This window comes from Pogoniulus pusillus, chromosome 15 (genome assembly GCF_015220805.1).
Source record: "Pogoniulus pusillus isolate bPogPus1 chromosome 15, bPogPus1.pri, whole genome shotgun sequence".
Lineage (NCBI taxonomy): Eukaryota > Metazoa > Chordata > Aves > Piciformes > Lybiidae > Pogoniulus > Pogoniulus pusillus.
In genome coordinates, this window is record NC_087278.1 from 5,709,537 (window position 1) to 5,717,655 (window position 8,119).

An 8,119-nucleotide genomic window follows, 5' to 3' on the forward strand; every position below is an offset into this window, starting at 1 on the left:
AAGCTTTGTTTTTTTAATGTATGTGTTTCTGGAGAAGCAAGACATTTTTCCCCGCCCTTCCCGGACAGGCTCTCTGTTAGTCGTTTCCTCCGTGCTTTATCACTCATGCCTTAACTGTCCCTGTTATCAGCGATATTCCCTGCGTCTTTTCAGCCCTTCTCAAGCACTTCTATTTCATTATTGAGATTTATTTTTTTCCCTTCCGAGGCTGCTGGGGGCAGGGAAGTGACAAGGATAGTTTTTGCGAGTCTCACTTTCAAAAGAGGTAATTTTGTCTGATCTTTTCTCAATGATATAGTCGTCGCATCATTGATTTTTGGATATACCCTGTGTGAGTGATTAGAGATGCCTATTTCGATCCATTTTCTCCACGAGTCTTTATGCTCCCGAATGTATTTGCTACACTGAACAATGGAGAAAGTGTTTTTTTACAAGGAGTGTTCACGATTAGGATCTTGACACAGAATCTTAAATTACTCTTTAAAATAATGTCAATTTACTGCTGAAATTACTCTCTCCGTCGTCTTCAGTATTTTTTTCATTTACGTGGTTTAATATTTTTCGTGACCTATCTGGTAAAAGATGTTTCTTTTGGACAGCAAATTCAGTTGCACAACCCTGCCGTCCTACTCAATAGTTCTGTAGTTGGTGCCTGGAAAAAAAAATTACATTTCCAAATTATCTCTGACTTTCTCCTTTCAATTATTGTTCTACTTTTCTTTTCTTTTTGTTTTGTTTTCTACCGCAGGCTCTTTTACGTAACTCGGAAGCTTGCAGTGCCATTTAAGTGTAGTTGAAACAATGTGTCTGTCATTTTAGTGCTACAAATGAGCAGCTGTGCCTTTAAGAAGCGGTTGGATTGAGTTAAACGCAGCCTTCAATTCAACACGGAATGATGGAGCCACGGAAAAGTGCTTAGAAGAAATACGTCTTTTTGGAAAGCCTGTAATTGCGAGACTCTTGGCGTTCTGCTACCTGCCGACATTGCTCGTAGCAGGAAATCTTCCTTTCTCTGTGTCAAGAACTCAGACTCTGCAGCAAAATCTGGCCAATCGAGTGCCTCGACACCATTTTCTTTCCCTTGTTTTTCTCACTTTCAGCCATTTTCTCGTAACCTCTGAGGGTTAAAAGGGAGGGGGAAATGTTTCAGGAATAATGGTTTGGGAATTAAGGTAGGCGACATAATTTATTCCATTCGTGGTTGGTTGGGTTTTTTTTTCTTTGACACAAGCTTTGTTCTTTTCAGAACAGATGGCTCTTTTTTTTTTGCAGTAGGTGATTATCAACCACTCGGTGCAAGCAAATCTGTTTCAGTTGCCCTCTGACAGTGAGAGATCTAAGCCTCTTTACATATCTTTACGATGAAAGGATTAATAGACGAACTAAAAGAGCTATATTCATATTTTATCTAGTTGATACTTAATACTTTGTCCAGAGTCAGAATGTTTATGTTTCAGCAGACATTTAAGAAAATTTGGGTCAGAAATCGTGTCCCCTCTTTAACCTTCAATAAATTCTTCTAGAAGAGCAAGACCAGGAAATATGTTTTATTTGACTTTATATGTTGTTTTTCCTTCTAGGATATTAATTTTGGACTGTTTATTAGTAAATACAATATTATTTGGACTTGCTCCAACAGCTGCATGATTACATTGGAAAAAACACTGCCAGTCTAGCAGATGAGGAAGAAACAGATGTGTTTGTTTGCCTGCAGAAAGGATGAGCTCTTATAAACCTTAAATTATAATGTCTGAGTCTGAAGTAGTGTTGAGGTGTAATGCATTTTGAAAGGACACTACTAATAGCCTCTTGTCGTTTGTCCTAGTGGACCAGGCTAGCAATTAAGAAGGATTTACTGTGTAAAATTTTGTTTTAACTGCAGGTAATTGTAACAGTGATAAGGGCAACAGTGGTAGATGAATTGTAGCTTATACAGTGAGCTTTGTTCTTCTGTCCTTATAAAAATAAATGTTATATGGAATCCTAATCAGTTTGTATACAGTGTTGAATCTCTTGTCAATAGAAGAGCAACAATGAAATTCCACAATCAGATGTAGATTGTGGAAAAATAGTTTCATAAAGTGTGAATAAGAAGTGGTAACAAGAGTACTGAATCTGTTAGGGCTTTATTTGACCAAAGATAAACTATGTTCTTGTCATCCCTTCCAACCCTGACTGATTCTATGATTCTATACTTAAGGAATTGGAAGACATCTTGATATATGTATATATGTATATATCCCCCCCTTTCCCTTCCCTCCCCCAAGTTTATCAATGAAGCCTGATTCAGAACAGATCCTGGAAGGTATTTGCTCAAACAAGACCCAAGCACACCACCCTTTAGAAATAAAGATGAATTTGTCATAGGCAATTTAATGTAACATTTTAGTCTAACACACACACTAGTGACTCAGTGCAAGATTCCTTAAAGCAAAGTGAATAAACCCATTTTTTTTTCCTAGTACAAGTCCAGCAATACTTCCATGATTTTTGCAGGTAGAAGCTGTTTGTGAGGAAGACCAGTGTGCTGACCATCTGAGGAATGGCTTGCAAACTACTGGTACTTTCCCCATTTGGCTGTTGGTAATCTTGTAAGATGCTTTTGTAGGTGGTTTTCAGGTGTTCAGTAAGATATTTGGCTAAGAGTATTCCTGGCTGTTTAGCCAACCTCTGTGAGTGATGTGGCTCAAATCACTGCTTATGAGAATGTGTTTTTTACCAATCCAATGGGTAAGACAAAGCATAACCACTGAAATTATGGGGGTTTACATATGCTGGCTACTGTACTACTGATATTAATGAAACTTGGAAGCAACTGATCCTGCATGAGATTCAAAATGATGATGCCACTTAATGGGTTTTCTGAAGGCTGGCATTGGATGACTTTGTGGGTGCCTGACTTTGTTCTCTGTCTGAAGAAACAGATAGAATAGATTGTGGTATTATTAATATTTGTGTGTATGTCTCTAGTGATGAAATGTATATGGAGATGCAGCTCCACTTTGAGAAGGTGAGCTTATCAGAAAACTAAGCTAATGTAGAGAGCATGAACTCTTCCTCATGCAATCTCCAAAGGGAGGCTTGATGACTGTTTAAAAATTAGGCTGACATTGTTTACCTTGGAATAAGGCAATCCTGAGAACAGTAATTGATGAAGTTATACTAATATTGCCTATCTTACTGAGTATACTGAGAACTGGTTCCAGGGGGATCTTTGTCAAGGATGAAAGTCTGGAGATTCCCAGAATTTGACCTGTATGATTAAGGATTAACATTGTTTGGTAAAGTCAACAAAATCCCATACACTGGTGCCCTGATATTGAACTTAACCTCATCATAATATCATTATAATGTGAAAAATCACACCTAACTGGATAAGCCTCTTATCCTCTGAGCATGCACAGTGAATTTAAAGTTATCTGTGTCTTAAGGAGATGCAAGATAGAAACCACTCAATGGCTAATTAGTAGGTGTTGATATGAGGAATAGCTAATACATTTTATTGTATAAATCTACTGCAAAGCTCAGCTAGGGTGCTGGAGCTGTGTGGAATTATCACCTAGCAACCTTTTCTCTGCAGAGCTGGGAAATCTTGACACTGTTGGTTGGCTTTTGCACACCAGATAAAGAATCCAGCTCTGTGACAATAAAACCAGGGTCTGATCCTAGGATCGTCCTGCATAACATTAGGTCTGAGTGAAGATTTCAGATTCTTCTTTTATAAAATCATAGAATTGTTGGAGCTGGAAGAGACCCCCAAGGATCATCTAGTTCCAACCCCCCCCTGCCATGGGCAGGGACACCTCATACTACATCAAGCTGTTCAGAGCCCCATCCAGCCTAGCCTTAAAAACTTCCAGGAACAGAGCTTCCAACCATCCTCCTGGGCATTTATTATTATTATTATTATTATTATTATTATTATTATTATTATTATTATTATTATTATTATTATTATTGTTATTATTATTATTATTATTATTATTATTATTATTATTATTATTATTTCTCAGAATACAGCTCCAACAATGAGGGAGATCCTGACATCAGGTCACGCCTTTTAATTACACCTGTACCACTCAGCACTCCATCTCCAAGTCTGACCACTTAAGTCTTGTCAGTATTTTTTTGACTTCTTGTTGGCTTTCGTTGTTGCTGTTTGTCTTATGTGGAATTAAGTTACCTCATCCTCTTGAAATTGTTTCTGTGGTTCTTCATTCTGCTCCTATTTGCTCAATTCTGTTGGCAGAATTTGCTCAGTTCTGTTTGCAGCATTGTGTTTTTATCAAAAATTTTAGTCTTGGTCAGCTTTTCTAGCATAAAGCTTTTAACTTCTTTAGCTACTAGTGACTAAATGAGACTATTCAGAGAGAAGAATATAGGTAGGAATGGTGACAGCACTTTGTGGGTAAATTCTCATAGTAACATAAGTGTTCTGGGTTGGAAAGAGAGAAGAATAGAATTTTGTTTAGCTTCTGAACAGCACAAGAGGCCATTCAGAGATGTGCATACTGCATCTAACACCTCCTCCTCCCTAGAGATCACATGAGAGCTCATTGCCAATATTCCTTATCCTTCCTGTCCTTGCAAGCAGAGCCAGCCTACATGCTGAAGGGGAATTTGTGAGAGTGAAATCACTTTTGCTTTAAAGTACAAATACCTTCCCTCTTTGTAAATTGCTGCACTGAGATTTGTTGCAGCACATCAATGTTTAGACATTTGGGGATTCACTTTTTTCCTTGTTCTTAACACCAGTCAACAGTCACAGTGAAATGATTATTTGTTATTCATCTTCTAGGCTATGGCAATGTAAAGCTTCAGTTCCAGAAGCAAAGCTGTTATGCATGCTGGTTTATTTCTAAGCACTGACAGGTTGCTAGCAGAGAATTGAAGAAAAAATATGTTACTAGGCTTGATGACTGTTCTAAGCTGTGCTATGTCATCTTAGAGTCATAGAATCAACCTGGTTGGAAGACACCTCCAAGATCATCCAGTCCAACCTAGCACCCAGCCCTAGCCAGTCAACCAGACCATGGCACTAAGTGCCTCATCCAGGCTTTCTTTGAACACCTCCAGGCATGGGCACTCCACCATCTCCCTGGGCAGCCCATTCCAATGCCAATCACTCTCTCTGTCAAGAACCTCCTCCTAACATCCAGCCTAGACCTCCCTTGACACAACTTGAGCCTGTGTCCCCTTGTTCTGTTGCTGGTTGCCTGGGAGAAGAGACCAACCCCACCTGGCTACAGCCTCCCTTCAGGTAGTTGTAGACAGCAATGAGGTCACCCCTGAGCCTCCAGGCTGCACACTTCCAGCTCCCTCAGCCTCTCCTCACAGGGCTGTGCTCCAGGCCCCTCACCAGCTTCGTTGCCCTTCTCTGGACACATTCCAGTATCTCAACATCTCTCTTGATTTGAGGAGCCCAGAACTGGGCACAGTACTCAACATGTGGCATGACCAGTGCTGAATATGAGGGCAGAATAACCTCCCTTGTCCTACTGGCCACACTGTTCCTGAGCCAGGCCAGGATGCCATTGGCTCTCTTGGCCACCTGGGCACAGTGCTGGCTCGTGTTCAGCCTGCTATCTACCAATACCCCCAGGTCCCTTTCTTCCTGCCTGCACTTCAGCCACTCTTTCCCCAGCCTGTAGATGTTTGAGGGTGTATCTTCTCTGATACACATAGAGGGATTAAGTGTAGTCATTAAAAAAGCTGCTCAAATCTTCAGTGTATGCTTTTTGGATGCCCTCTTTACCATTTAATCAGTACTATGTCATCCTAATCTGTGTTCTTTACCCAATTGCAAAGAATAATCGACACAGATTTGAGATCTGTGTAATTCTCATTCTGTGCAGAAAAGCATGGTAATTCCACAGTGGTGGCACAGCAGTTGTAGTCTGCAGCAGATATTTGTACATATTTTTTTTATATAGATATACCTACTACCTGGACAGTGGTTATCTTAATCCTTATTTCATCTTAAAGATAATGACTCCTTCTAAAATCATTCTGCATTCTCTGAAGAAAGGGATTTATAAGAAAGGGAATTTTGATGTGTAGAAAGATCATACATTCTAAGTCAAATAAAGGTTGCATGCAGTTTTATCACTTATCAATGCATACATGAGGAAAAAAAGAACCACTAAACAACAAAGGAAACCACAAAATCTAGCAAGTTTTATATCATGTAAAGGAAAAAAGACTATATATTTCAAAAAAGAAAACAAATGAAGCGAACAGCTCTTTTTATCGCATGACTTGAGAGCGTCCTTCCCCTCCAATTTTAAGCAATAAGAAGGATTAGCAACAGAATGAAGCTGTTGATCGAGGGCAGTAAGGCTGGCAGACAGGAAATGACCGAGGAAGATCTCTGTGCAGGCAAATGCTAAGAATTACACAATCAAAATCAACACATCAATGCTACACGTAGTAAATAGAGACGAGAGGGAGGGAGCAGAAGGGAGGGGCGGTAGGGCAGAACGCGGCCCCAGATTGGTCCGATTTTGCCGCAGACCGGCGGCCAGAGAGAAGCGACGAGCCAGGATCGGGACCAGGGCCTCCGCAGACAGAAACGCGGGCCTAGGGCCGCCGCCCCTGCTGCCACCGGCGGAAACCCATAGCCGCCTGGCAACAGTCACGGCGCAGCGCGGGCGGAGGAGAAGAGGACGGGAGAGGGGAGAAGCGTTACGAAGCGCAGGCTGTCGCGGGGGGCGGCGCGCAGGGCGGCCCGAAAGCGGGAAGCGCAGGGCAGGAGCCCAGCCCCGCTCGCCCGCGCGTGGCGGGGGCGGGGGCGGGGGCCGGGGCCGGGGCCAGGCAGAGCCTCCCGGCCGCGGCTGAGGCGAAGTGCGTGCCGAGTCGCGCGGGGCAGGCCCCGGGACCCAGGGGCGGGTAAAAGGGCGGAGACTGCGGTCACGGCCGCGCCTCCCGCCGCAGTTCTCAACCAGGTCGGCTCCAGGGAAATATTACCGCGGCTCGGGCAGGCTGGTGGCGTGCAGTGCGAGGTTGCGAGTAGTGAGCGGTCATGTCTGGTAGAGGCAAAGGCGGGAAGGGGCTCGGCAAAGGAGGCGCTAAGCGCCACCGTAAGGTGCTGCGCGACAACATCCAGGGCATCACCAAACCTGCCATTCGCCGCCTGGCTCGGCGTGGTGGCGTCAAGCGCATCTCGGGGCTCATCTACGAGGAGACTCGCGGTGTGCTCAAGGTCTTCCTGGAGAACGTGATCCGCGATGCCGTCACCTACACCGAGCACGCCAAGAGGAAGACCGTGACGGCCATGGACGTGGTCTACGCGCTCAAGCGCCAGGGACGCACCCTCTACGGCTTCGGTGGTTAAACTCGAGTTGCAGAGGCTGTTCACAGGACTCGCTCCGTCAAAACATCAAGGCTCTTTTAAGAGCCACCCACAAATTTCACACAAAGAGCTGCTTATTGCTAGTTAACGTTACTTGGTAGTTTATAGTTTATAAACCTTTCTAGTGCCTTATGATACAGTTTCCAGTACGTGAAACAATTTGCAAGCAAGTTTCTTTGACTTCCAGAAAATTGTGTAGTTTAAAAGTTTTTGCTCAGAGCTGGAGTACTTGGCAGCGTTGGTGCTCTAGGAAGCTGCTTATGTTTGTAGGCACCGGCAGCTGCACAGCCAACTGGGTCTCCTGATAGGTGATGGTTAAGTGCTTATCGTGCACCAGGTGAGAGGCCTCACTCATACACTAGCAAATGATGGAGCTCATGATGCCCATGGCCCTGCCTGAGATGTGCATATCGTAGTGCACCTGCTTCAGCATATAGTGCACAGAGAGTAGCTCTTGACCTTTTGGTTCTTGTCAAACTTCTATGCCTGGTGAGCTTTCTTGGAGCCTTCCTTTGGCTCTTTCAGCACACTTCCCTGTTTCAAGCATTCTTAGTTTTGTTTTAAATATACTTGTTGTACTTAAATAATGTCGAAAATGGTGCCCGCCTCCTCTTTCTGTAAGGGCAATATGCATATTAGAGGATTGTGATGTTTCAATTCTGATTGGTGTAAAAGATGCTTATGTAATTACAAACACTTCTCCCATGTAACAACCGCATATTTAGTGCTGCATCAACATATGGGTAATGCTAATGCTAGCTAGAAGCA